This window comes from Wolffia australiana, chromosome 9 (genome assembly GCF_029677425.1).
Source record: "Wolffia australiana isolate 7733 chromosome 9, ASM2967742v1".
Lineage (NCBI taxonomy): Eukaryota > Viridiplantae > Streptophyta > Magnoliopsida > Alismatales > Araceae > Wolffia > Wolffia australiana.
Window position 1 is genome coordinate 2063717 of NC_135843.1, and position 13654 is coordinate 2077370.

Genomic DNA, 13654 nt, shown 5'->3' on the forward strand with positions numbered 1-13654 from the left:
TAACGATAAAATACCGATAGAGATAGAGCTAGACAGTGATAATGATAAAATACAGATAGAGATATAAATAGAGATAGAGATACAGATACAGATAGAGATAGATAAAGAAAGAAATAGAAATACAGATAGCAATAGATACATAAATTGAGATACAGATCGAGATAGAGATAGAGATAAAGATTGAGATAGAGATAGAGATAGAGAGAGAGATAGAGATACAGATAGAGATACAGATAGAGATAGAGATAGAGATAGAGATAGAGATAGAGATAGAGATAGAGATAGAGATAGAGACAGAGATAGAGATAGAGATAGAGATAGAGACAGAGATAGAGATAGAGATAGAGATAGAGATAGAGATAGAGATAACAATAAATATTGAGATAGATATAGAGATAGAGATAGAGATAGAGATAGAGATAGAGATATATATAGAGATAGAGATAACAATAAATATTGAGATAGAGATAGAGATAGAGATAGAGATAGAGATAGAGATAGAGATAACAATAAATATTGAGATAGATATAGAGATAGAGATAGAGATAGAGATAGAGATAGAGATAGAGATATATATAGAGATAGAGATAACAATAAATATTGAGATAGAGATAGAGATAGAGATAGAGATAGAGATAGAGATAGAGATAGAGATAGAGATAGAGATAGAGATAGAGATAGAGATAGAGGTAGAGATAGAGATAGAGATAGATAGAGATAGAGATTGAAATATGGATAGATAGAAATATGGATAAAGGGACAGAGATGGAAATAGCGACAGAAATAGAGGTAGCAATTTAGATACCAGTAGAGATAGAGATAATTAAATGTAGACATATAGATCGAGATAGAGATATAAAAAAAACAAAGATAGAGATAGAGATAAATAGAGATTGAGATATAGATAGAGATGATGATAGAAATCCTCAGATTGAAGACAACGAGCACTTATTCCTTCATGGTGAATGGGCGACATCATCATGGAACTGGTTCCTAAATAAAAGGGATATACTCGCAGGTACAATTTCTCACTTATTGAATGGTGAAAACTCTTTTGAAAGACAAAATCTAAAGAAAGCAAAGCATTCTGCGTAAGAAAATTTCATGTGTGTTCATGCTCTTCGAAATATGGAAACATAGAAATACAAGGAAGTGGGAAGGTGTGAATTTCAATGACAAATCTATACTCATGCTGTAACCAACATGATCAAACTAGCAGAACATACTATCACTCCTACAAAAATAACCTCTCGCGATGAATGGAGAAAACTTTGTTATTGGAACTTTACATTTGGGCATACATCGTACGTTTACACCACTCAAACTATTCGTTGTATATTACCTCCAGCTTCAATTTTCAAACTGAATACAGATGGAACTTCCAAAGGCAATCCAGGATTATCATCAGGAGGGAGCATACTCAGAGATCAAAGGGTAATTTTAATTTTTGCTTTTTTGAATTTATATGACCCAGGAACAAACATGGCAGCTTGATTTCTGTGCACAATCTGAGTTTCATGATATTTGGGTGGAATCAGATTCAAAAGTATTGTGTGATTTGATGAATTCACAGAAATATAACATATGGAAATTGAAAGACTAGTGGGATAAAATTCTAGCACATATGCATAAACTAAAACATATCACACATATATTCTGCGAGGGTAATTCTGATTCAGCTACCACATATATTCTAGCACATATGCACAGAATATAACGTATCACACATATATTCCTCATTGCTAATGCTCTTGCTAACCATGCTTTAGTTCAGAAAGAATGACAATTTTTTGCGACGAAGCGGATCTGCCCATAATGGTTTAAGGGAAATTAAGGACAAATCGATTAGGGCTGCCCTATCTTAAAGTTAGGAAGCGCATGCATTGGGCATAAGGAAAGCCATGAAGATGAAAAGGGCAATCACTGAATAATGCAACTTCTAAGGACAGGCTATCAAGATCAATCCTAAGCACCATGCTGATACAATCCGAGTACGAGATCAAACAAATCAGGTGCATACATTCTTTAATCAAATTATTTTACTTACATTATTTGCTTGATGTTAATTTCTAATCTCCAATAATGCATCATCATAGAAAATTAGATAATATCCAACTATATTGCATATGCATCATGACAGTCTAATGCATCCATGATCATGATTCTGAATTTAAATTATACATGCGTACATACGAAGGTACCATAACTAACCTTGTTGATCTAATATTCCAGAGAAGATAAGCGAGAAGATTGGATTCTTTCACGGACATTGGTTTCCCCTGTTTTTCAGATGGATACTCCAGCTACTGTATCATCAGCTATACATAGTGTAAGCTTGTCTCTGTTGAGTCTTTGATCAATGTAGTTGAAGACGACTGGGGAAACCAATATATCAAAATGGGGGGAAAGGAAGAATTCCATGTGATAGAATGGAGATCTATAATCCAAAGCAGTGGCACAAAAAGAAATGAATCAAAAGCCCAAAACATCAAGAAGGTATCAAAAAAATTCTACAGCTAAACAATAAGCTGTGGTACAAACTACTGCGCTGATCATGACTCAAGAAAAAATGGTGGAATATCAAAGCTATACAAGAATGAAGCAATACAGATCCGCTATCATCATATATTATATTTCCTCTCAAGGCGATTGATGCTAACCCTCATCCAATTCAGCTGTATTTAGAACTAGTTTTGGGGAAACAGGAGTACACTATGTGCAGCTAATTGGTAACATAGCTGTTGTGTCATATGAAGCATAGGTCCTAGTCATGACCACTATGATTATGATTGTCTCCAGCTATCTCCCTAAAATAACATGGAATATGAAAATCACAAGGATAACAGGGGTTTTTCAACATGATAATCAAATAAAGAGATAAGATAATCTTAAGGCAGCAATGTTCTTCCCATATAGAATATCTCACAAGTTCTTTGTTGCATGATCAAATCATAAATCTTTACAATTACATAGTCATGTTTTTTTGTAAATGAGAAATTCCCAGAATTAAGCTACAGCTGGAACGGGGACTACATCATATCTTTAATCGCAAATACAACAAAGTACACGAAATTTCAAAGAGTTGGAGCGGAACCCATTGACTTCTCACCAATGCGATGATTTCCATCACCGTACTTCCAGCTGCTCCAGGGGGATCAAGAAAAAGATATCACACTAACATGCACCAGAGGAAGAATCAATATGTTCGCCATCTTCAGTAATCTTCATACGAGTAATTGATACAATAATAGAGATCATATACCTTCTTCAACATGAAAGGGACATAATGAATAAGAAAGACACATCCATTCTGTTGTTGAACTGAGAAATGAAGAAGAAGAGATGGGTGAAGAAGCAAATTCAACATAAGAGATATTCAGGTATAGAGGGAAAAGAACATGAAATGATAAAGATCAGCAGCAAGGATACATGCAGACTCTTTGACCCGATGGAAATCAAGGCCAGGGAAGGAGATCATGCAGGAAGAAAAGAAGTTGTCAAAGATTCAGAATAGGGAATGCAAATTGTTCACAATTTTCAAGTAAAAGTTCACTAGCACAAAATTTCTGATATCCCTGATGTTCTTGCCCAAAGGGCACATTAAAAAAATTTACTATCATGTTCATATCAATGAAAATTGTTATTAAAAAAGAAAAAATATAAATATTATGATAGAGACAAAAAATAGAGATACATATATAGAGATTAAGATACTGAGCGACGAGAGATAGATATAGACATATAGTTGGAAAGAAAGATGGAGTTAGCATGAGAAATCAAGATATCGATAGAGGTAGAGATAGTGATAGAGATAAAAAAAAACAGATAGATAGATATAGAGATAGAGATTGTGATAGATCGAGATAGATTTAGAAATAAAAATGTAGATATAAATGGAGATTTAGATAGATAGAGATACAGGTAAAGATAAATATATAAAAAATAGGGATAGAGATGTAGATAAAGAGTGAAATAGCAATAGAGATAGACATAGAGATAGGTATAGAAATAGACATAGAAATAGATAGGGATAGAGATTAAGATAGAGGCAGCGATAGAGAAAAAGACAGATTGAGATAGAAAAGGATAGATATATAGAAAGACATAGACATAGATATATATAGACATAAACATACAGATAGAGATAGAGATAAAGATAGAGATAATAATAGAGATAAAAGAAAATATAGGGATAGAGATGGCGATAAAGAGAAATAGTGATTGAGGTAGATAGAGATAGAGATTAAGATAAAGATTAATATAGAGATAGAAAAGCAGATAGACAGAGATACAGATAGACAGACATATACATAGGGATATAGATAGAGATAGAGATAGAGATAGACATAGATATAGAAAGAGAAATGAAGTCAGGTATAATACAGATAAAAACAGATATAGATACAGATAAAAATAAAGATAGAGATAACTAGCGATAGAGATATAATAGAATACATAGATATAGAGACAGGTATAGATAGAAATAGAGATAGCAATTTAGATGGACATAGATATAGAGATAGAGATAAAGATAGCTAGAGATGGAGATAGTGATAGAGATACCGACAGAGATAGTGATAGCGATAAAGATAAAGATACAGATAGCGATAGATAATGACAGAGTGAGCAATGGATAGAGAAAGAGATAGACATTGTGGTAGATAGGGATATAGATAGACATAAAGATAGAGATGGAGATCGTGATAGATAGAGATACATATAAATAGAGATAGAAGAAGAAGTACGGATGGGGATGGAGATAGAGACAGAAATAGAGATAAAGATATAGAAAGAGATATATATATAGAGATAGATTTATAAATAGATAGGGTAGATATAGAGATAATGATAGATATAGATATGGAGAAAGAGATAGAGATAGATAAAGATAATAATAGAGATAGAGATCAAGAAAGAAACAGGAATAGAGATAAAGAGATAGAAAAAGAGATCGAGGGAGATAGATATAGATATGGAGATAGAGATAGAGACAGAGATAAAGATATAGATAGAGGTAGTATTAGATCTAGATATTAAGATAGAGACAGAGATACAGAAAGCTGTAGAGATGCATATATATAATTGTAGAAATAGAGATAGAGATAGATCGAGATATTGACAGTGATAGAGATAAACGTAGAGGTAGAGATAAACGTGGAGGTAGAGATAAAGATAGATAGAGAAAGAGATAGAGATAGACATAGATAGATATAAAAATAGATAGAGATAGAGATGGAAGTAGAGAAAGAGAAAGCAATAGATATTGAAAGGGATGAACATAGAAATAGAGATACAAGAAGAAATAGGGATAGAGACGGAGATAGAGACAGAAATTGAGATAAAGATAGAGATCTAGATCGATAGAGATGGAGATAAAGACAGAAATAGATATAGGGATAAAGATAGACATGGAGATAGAGAAAGATATAGATAGAGATAGAGATACAAGAAGAAATAGGGACAGAGACGGAGATAGAGACAGAAATTGAGATAAAGATAGAGATCTAGATCGATAGAGATGGAGATAAAGACAGAAATATATATAGGGATAAAGATAGACATGGAGATAGAGAAAGATATAGATAGAGATAGAGATACAAGAAGAAATAGGGATAGAGACGGAGATAGAGACAGAAATCGAGATAAAGATAGAGGTAGAGATCGATAGAGATGGAGATCAACATGGATAAAGATAAAGATAAACATGGATAAAGACAGAAATACAGATAGAGATAAAGATAAACATGGATAAAGATAGACATGGAGATAGAGAAAGATATAGATAGAGGTAGAGATATATGTAGAGATAGAAATAAAGGTAAAGATAGATAGAGATAGAGATAGGCATAAAGATACAGATAGAGATAGAGATAGACATAGATAAAGATAGAATTTCAGAAAAAATAGTTTTATAAATGCAGATAGAGATAGAGATGAATATAGATATAGATATAAATAGTTTTATAGATGAAGGGGGGAAACCTGAACTGCCCAGCGTGCCGTGGCAAGGGCGATTTAGGACAGCGAGCGGTTCAGATTTCTGCCCATCATACGCTCTCTGTGCCGGCCTACGGGTTTGGGGCAGTCAGAAATTCACCCACTTAGGACGAAATTCCGCAGTGCACAGCAGGTCAACTTAGGATCTCGTCTCCGCCATTGTAATCATTAGTGGGCTAGAATTTTAGATGGGGCCAAAACTCCAAATGTCAACGCAAGGGGCCTTCCAGATCTATCCAGAAAGACCCGTGCGTTACGCGTCGCACCGACTCCGTGCGAAGCGGCGCAGTCCAATTACCTCGCAAGTCAACGCGCCACGCAGCGTAGGGGCTTCGTGCGTAGCGCTTCGTAGCAGAGCAAGAAGTTAACTGCACTGACTAGTGAGAGGGAGTTTAAATAACGGCTCGAGTGTTAGCGTTGACCTTGCTAAGAACAGTTCGTCGTCTTCTTCTCCTCCGATGGCGATGCGATCTCGACAGCGGATCTTCTTCAGCGCTCTTCTGGCAGTACTCTTCCTCTTCACGCTGAGTCTAATTTTGATCTCCGACAGAGGCCTGCCGACCATAAATTGGGGTAGCTTCCTTTTTTTTTGCTTTTTATTTCGTCCGATTCGAATCTGGCGTTTTTTCCCGCGGTTTCATGAGTGTTAATCTCCGGGAATGATGGCTGATTGACGTGTTATTCTTTTAATTTGGACAAGGAAGCGTTCGCTTTAAAATAGATTAGTGTTCTTCTACAGTTCGAATTATGAATTGGAGTGTTAGGTATAATGTAATTTATGGGGATTTGGTTTTATCGCGAGTCTCTTCAGAAATAGAAAAATTCCGAATGATTCAATCCAACGTTAGCTTAATCCAATTCTACTGGGATAATTAAAATTTTCATTCATTTATTTCATTTATTTTAGCATGTATGTTCTTCGCTAATTTTTGCTGTATAGGGAGGTTGATCTCAGGCGAGTCACCCGGCTTTCGTGGCATCCCAGGTGACTGTTCTTCCATTTTTGAATTTATCGATCCACTGGCGCTTAAATTTGATTACACCGATGATTATATTTTTGTTTATAATTGTTCCTTTGATATGGTCTGTTGTTTTTTTTTGGCGCAGGGCGTTTCTGTATGAGGGGTTTCTTTCATCTGATGAATGCGATCATCTCATCGAATTGGTGAGAGAGAAAGAGATGGATTTGTTCTCTGTTTTTGAAGTTCTTGTTCTTATTTTCTTCTGGAGTTGAGTGAATTGTGGGGTGGAATGAAGAGAAATTCTTCTGTTGGAACAGGCGAAGGATAAATTGGAGAAATCAATGGTGGCTGACCATCAGACAGGAAAGGGCGTTCCGAGTGAAATCAGGACCAGCTCCGGCATGTTCTTGAACAGGCGCCAGGTATCTCTCTCTCTCTATACATGTCTTTCTCTCTCCTTTCTGCATACCCGTCATTCTCTCTCCTCTCTCCATTCCTGTCTTTCTCTATCCTCTATATATACTTGTCTTTCTCTCGCCTCTCTCCATACCTGGCTTTGTCTCTCCTCTAATGTCACGCGGTCAAATCCCTAGCTAGGAACAATGCTCGAATTTGACGCGTGCTAGCCTCAGTGTTTGGGGCAGAACATTGAGCAGCCTTGCCTTGTTATAGTGGAAGTCTTTGCAATAGCTTAAGATTACAAAAAAGGGGTTAGTGGAGAAGGTGGGGACGCAGCCTCGTAGGGGAATAAGATCATTGCATTCATATCGTAAAGAGGTTATATTGTAGTCATGGACATTACACGGGGGAACACAAGGGAAGATACCGAAGTAACGAGAAGAGGCACCACGTGCCTTGGTAGTGTCGCTCCTATGCAGTGAGGCACGCTACTCTACGCGTGTTCGCTGGTCCTGTCGCTACACGCGTGCCCCAGGTCGGGCGCCGAGCGCCCGTGGGCATGGCACTCGGCCATCAGTGATCCTCCACATGCCGGTAGCACCTGCACTGACACCTATCGTGCACGGTCCACCCAGACGCCACCATGCTCCACGCCTCAAGTTGGGCGTCGCGCCCAGTGCTACCCGCGGGGGCGCCACGCACCCCCGCTGTCTTGGCACTCTCTATATGCGCCAATGCCTTAGTCTCCTGGTAGAATGTATCCTGCCCCGCACCCCACACAGGCGATGCGCATGGCACGCGCGCGCAGCCACGCACCTCACCCGCACAACTCCGTGCGCAGTGTTGTGGCACCGCCGCCCAACCTGTGCATCCCACGCGCATGCGCTGTGCTTGGCACCCATGCACGTGCGCTCTCGGCAGCCCACGCGCCCAACATGCGTGAGCTTCTCTTGATCCGCCGCATTTGAGCATCGACAAGCATGCGCACCATAAGGGCAATGGTTTTAAAGATCAAGGTGAGGCATTATCACCCGTAGTGCGTGGTGTATCGTTGCACTTAAGGAATCAGTCTCTAAATTGTGAGTCCAGCACACGGACAAGTCCCCATAGTTAGCACGCAGGCCCCTGTATAGGAATGCCACATACTTAGGGGCCTTACATCTATCCATTCATGTATTTCTATTTCTCGTTTCTCCATAACTGTATTTCTCTCGCTCCTCTCTCCATACCTGTCTTTCTCTCTCTTTTATCCATACCTGTCTCTCTCTCCTCTCTTCATACCTGTTTTATCTCTCTTCTATCCATACTTTGTCTCTCTCTCTCTCTCCTCTCTTCATACCTGTCTTTCTCTCTCTCCTCTCTTCATACCTGTCTTTCTCTCTCTCCTCTCTTCATACCTGTCTTTCTCTCTCTTCTATCCATTCCAAGGGTTTGAGGGTCCCAGTCTGGTCTGGGTTTTTAGCAAAGACCTAAACTTTATCTAAACTTTGGTCTGATTCTGAATTTTATAATTTTTTAGAAATTTATAAAAAATATTAAATAATATACTTCAGGTTCTGGTCCGGTTTGACCCTTGGACCTAAACTTGTTTGACAAATTGAGACACCTTCAAATGGAAGACCTATGGTCCTAGTTCAGCGGGGTCAAACCGGTCCTCGGTCCTAAATGTCCAACCCTATCCATACATGTGTCTCTCTCCTCTCTCCATACCTGTTTCTCTCTCCTCTCTCCATACCTGTTTCTCTCTCCTCTCTCCATACCTGTCTCTCACTCTCTTCTCTCCATACATGTGTTTCTCTCTCTTTTCTCCATACATGTCTTTCTCTCTCTTCTCTCCATACATGTCTTTATCTCTCCTCTTTCTTTTCTACGTGTACATGCATTTATCTCTCTCACAAAACCAATGAAGAGCGTAATTCCTAGTCTTTAACTTGTTCTCTAACCTCAATGAATTCCTAATAGGACGAAGTGGTTTCCAGGATAGAGCGCAGACTTGCATCTTGGACCTTCCTTCCTGAAGGTAAACATATTCCAGGCTCTCTAACAAAGCGAATGGTAAAACTTAATATTTGAATTGTGGTTAATTATGGAGTGGACACCATTGAATTTCTCAATTTCAGAGGATGGAGAAGCTATCCAGGTTCTACATTATGAGATCTGACAGAAGTATGAGCCTCACTGTGATTACTTCCTTAACAAGGTAAACATAGCGCGAGGGGGGCACAGGATTGCCACTGTCCTCATGTACCTCTCCGATGTTGTCAAGGGTGGCGAAACTGCCTTTCCCAACTCTGAGGTAGGTGTCGCCTCTATGTCGTTGTATCTCTATCCCTATCTGTATCTATGTCTATGTCTCTTTCTCTCTTTATGTCTCTTTCTTTCTTTGACTCTACCTCTACCTCTATCTTCAACTCAACCTCTATCTCATTATCTTTCCCTATATTTATCTCTATGTCTATCCCTATCTTCATTTGTATCTCTATTTTTATCACTTTATTTTCTATATCTTAATCGCAATCTTAATCTGTATTGCTATGTCAATCTTGATCAGTAGTTTTATTTGCATCTCTTTCATTATTTGGATTTGTGTCAACATCTCCTTATATGTGTCCTTATATATATCCCTCTCTAGTTCTTTTCCTATCCACGTCTCTTTGTTTTTCTCGAAACCTATCTATTTATTATCTAGATTTGGATATGTTTCTGTCTGTTTTTTATTGTCTGGATCTGTGTCCTTATCCATCTCTATATTTCTTACTTTCTTGATCTCTACCCTTCTCTCTATCTCTTTATGCATCTGGATCTTTATCTGTAGTGCTCTGTTTATCGTCATCTGCATCTGTATCCTACCTATACTGGCATCTCTAGCTCTTTCTCTGTCATGATTTCTTCACTCTATCTCCATCTATTTCCGTTCAAAAATCTTTATCATTTTTTCTCTCGATATGTATTTATATTTATCTGTATCTATCTATCCATCATTTTCTGTATTTTCCCTGATCTGTATCTCTAGCTATTTATGTATCACATTATCTCTCTTCCTCTCAATCTTTACATTTATAGATAGCTCTTTCCATACCCCGATTTCCTGTTTTTTTCTCGAACTATTTCTTATTTGTTACATTCCTTAATCTCTATATTTCTCTCCCTCTTTATTTTTTTCTAGTTTGGGCTTATTTTTTCTCACGCAATCTCGTCTCTCTCTCTGTCTCTCTCTCTTGAAATCTCTTTCTTTCTCTCTCTCTCTCTTGCAATATCTTTCTCTCTCGCCCTCCCTCTCTCTCACAATCTCTCTCTCTCTCTCTCTCTCTCTCTCTCTCTCTCTCTCTCTCTCTCTCTCTCTCTCTCTCTCCCTCTCTCTCCCTCTCTCTCCCTCTCTCTCTTTCTCTCTCTCTGGCACGCGTGCAATCTCTCTCTCTCGCCCTCTCTCTTGCAATTTCTTTCTCTCTATTTCTCTCTTGCAATATCTTTCTCTCTCACCCTCCCTCTCTCCCACAATCTCTCTCTCTCTCTCACACACAATCTCTCTCTCTCTCTCTCTCTCTCTCTCTCTCTCTCTCTCTCTCTCTCGCGCGCGCGCTCTCTCTCTCTCTCTCTTGTAATCTCTTTCTCTCTCTCCCTCTCTCTCTCTCTCTCTCTGGCACGCGCGCAATCTCTCTCTCTCTCTTGTAATCTCTTTCTCTCTCTCCCTATCTCTCTCTCTCTTTATCTCCCTCTCACTTTCTCTCTGTCCTGCTATCTCTTTATCTCCCCCTTTCTCTATGCTTTGCTATCTCTTTCTCTCACCCTCTCATCCTCTCTCTCCCTCCCTCTCACTCTCTCTCAATCTATTTGTCTATCCTCTCACTCTCTCTCTCCCTCTCTCTCTCTATACATAGACACTATATCTTGCCAATGGTCTTCAGCTATACTTTGCTGATGGACTTGAAATTCTATTATAAATGTGTGTTCCAGATGAAAACTTCCCAAGAGAAGGATGACACCTGGTCAGATTGCGCCAAGAAAGGTTATGCAGGTAAGTCATTCACCATGAGAGAGAGATAGAAATTCTGTGTAGATTATTGATAGCGATAGATATATATCTAACGAGATACTGATAATACAGAGTTACTTATGTAGGAATACATATATATATATATGTGTACAGATTTCGAGAGAAACTAGATTTGGAGAGAAATGGATGGATGGGTAAATACATAAATATAAACTTGGTGATAGAGAAAATAATTAGGGAGAGAGATGGATTCATATGTATATATATGAGAGGAGAAGTATCAATGGATGTACCAATAGCCATCGACATAGACAAACATGATTGTATTTACATGTATGAATTCAGAGATTTATTCATTGAGACAAACAGATATTAAGAGGATGACTGACAGATAAAGATGAATTCTTAGAGAGAAAATAATACCGTGAGATATATAGAGAGATAAAGGGAGAGATATACGTGAATGGATGGTTGGATAGATCCAATGAAGTTATTTACATTGAATCAGAGAATTATGGATAATGGAGTGATAAGTATTTTTAGATTGAAGGATTAGTATACAATTTATATTGAGTTAGTGATGGGACTTTGGATGGAATCAACACAACATTGTAATCCATTTTATCATTCATTAGTGGCCGTGAAGCCAAGGCAAGTGTTTTGATATATTTATGGATGGACTTATATACATTGATATTGATAAAGATTCATGTGTTTACATTTATGTACATTGAGAGATCAATAAACATTACCAAGAGGGGTATATACATGGATATAAAGAGATAAGGGAATAAATGTATTTAAATACATTGAGTTAGGGAAAAGTGGAGAACAGAGGGAGAGATTTATGGATAGATGAATCCATAGATGGGTGGATTCATGTATATATATTTATAAATCTTTAGAGCGAGAGAGATATGAGACTTTAGATGGAACCCTTAATATATCAAGCATTCATTGGTGGCAGTAAAGCCGAGGAAAGGAGAAGCGCTGCTGTTCTTCAGTCTTCATCTGAATGCCACGCCGGATATTCTTAGCCTCCATGGCAGCTGCCCTGTCATTGAAGGGCAGAAGTGGTCAGCCACTAAGTGGATCCATGTCAGACCCTTTGACCAATTGACGGCTGCCACGTTAGACACATCTTGTGTTGATAAGAATGAGTTATGTTCAACATGGGCCGCCGTTGGTGAGTGCACCAAAAACCCTTCTTTCATGATTAAATCCAACAGATTGCTTGGCTTGTGCCGCAAGAGCTGCAAAGTGTGCTCTTCCTAGCCATGATTGTATATGATTTATGGTTTGCATCCGCATACACAATAATAAAACCTTCTTTTTAAATATCAAACCAGAAAATAGTTTACTTTCTAATGTACATGTTCTGTGTGTTTTGATCTTTTAATAGCTATGTAAGATTAGTCAACCAGCAAAGAGAGGTTGTATGATGGCTGAATTTTGTGTAATTGGTCAAATCCATTTTATATTGAAGTAATGAAATTTGAGGGTGTTTTATGAACTTTTATTGAATATCATGGTCATCCAGTAGTTTATCCTTAATTTAGATGATGTCACCATGAATATCTAGTCCACATGCGATTCTGTATAGCGTGTGCTTAGCAAGTTAGATTTCTTGCCTGTCCAAGAAAGAAAGGAACATCATGAAAGGGGAAGTTTCTAAATACGTAGATGAATAATCCTTCTTTATGTATCACACAGTCCATTCACAGCATTGTGCAAAACACTATGAGCTGTGAACTTTATCACACAAATGCGACCTTTTCCAGTTTTCCCACAGAAGCAGACCTAACCCCATGGTTGTCACACATCTAGCTGCGCCTACAGGTCTTGTTGGACTAGCTGACTGACTGACCTAGGGGTTGAAATCATATATGGATTATAAGCCAATATCGCATTTGATATTCATTAATACTCATATATTATGATGATGCACAATGCTAATAATGAAGTACAAGAAATGCATGCAATGATTAGTGAATTATGATGAGAAAATGATAAAGGGATCACCTACGTTTAAATAAATGTTTTAAATATTCCTATATGTAGGATAATAACAGTATTTTCTCCATCGCATATGATAAGTATGGTTGATCCAATATCCATTAATGAGGATATCCAATATGGTTGATCCATCTCATATGATGAGTATATCGATATAATAGTGATAGAGAATGGGTGTTCTTCAGGGGAAGAGTTTACTGAATTGATCCTTATGAATCATGTATAGTATATTACCTAAATTTTATCTAGGTTGATTCATGTCATGGTTGTATAGGTTTTGTATAGA

At 37.8% G+C, this 13654-nt stretch overlaps 1 pseudogene across 1 annotated transcript; it reads left to right on the forward strand.

Annotated features, from left to right (window-relative positions):
• Nucleotides 1-5967: 5967 nt before the first annotated feature.
• LOC144707877 (putative prolyl 4-hydroxylase 6) lies at nucleotides 5968-12775 on the forward strand (annotated as a pseudogene). The gene is made up of 9 exons (XR_013582569.1): nucleotides 5968-6084; nucleotides 6434-6570; nucleotides 6953-6982; nucleotides 7105-7162; nucleotides 7277-7381; nucleotides 9321-9378; nucleotides 9479-9654; nucleotides 11313-11373; nucleotides 12320-12775. The product of XR_013582569.1 is annotated as a putative prolyl 4-hydroxylase 6 (transcript).
• Nucleotides 12776-13654: the final 879 nt, after the last annotated feature.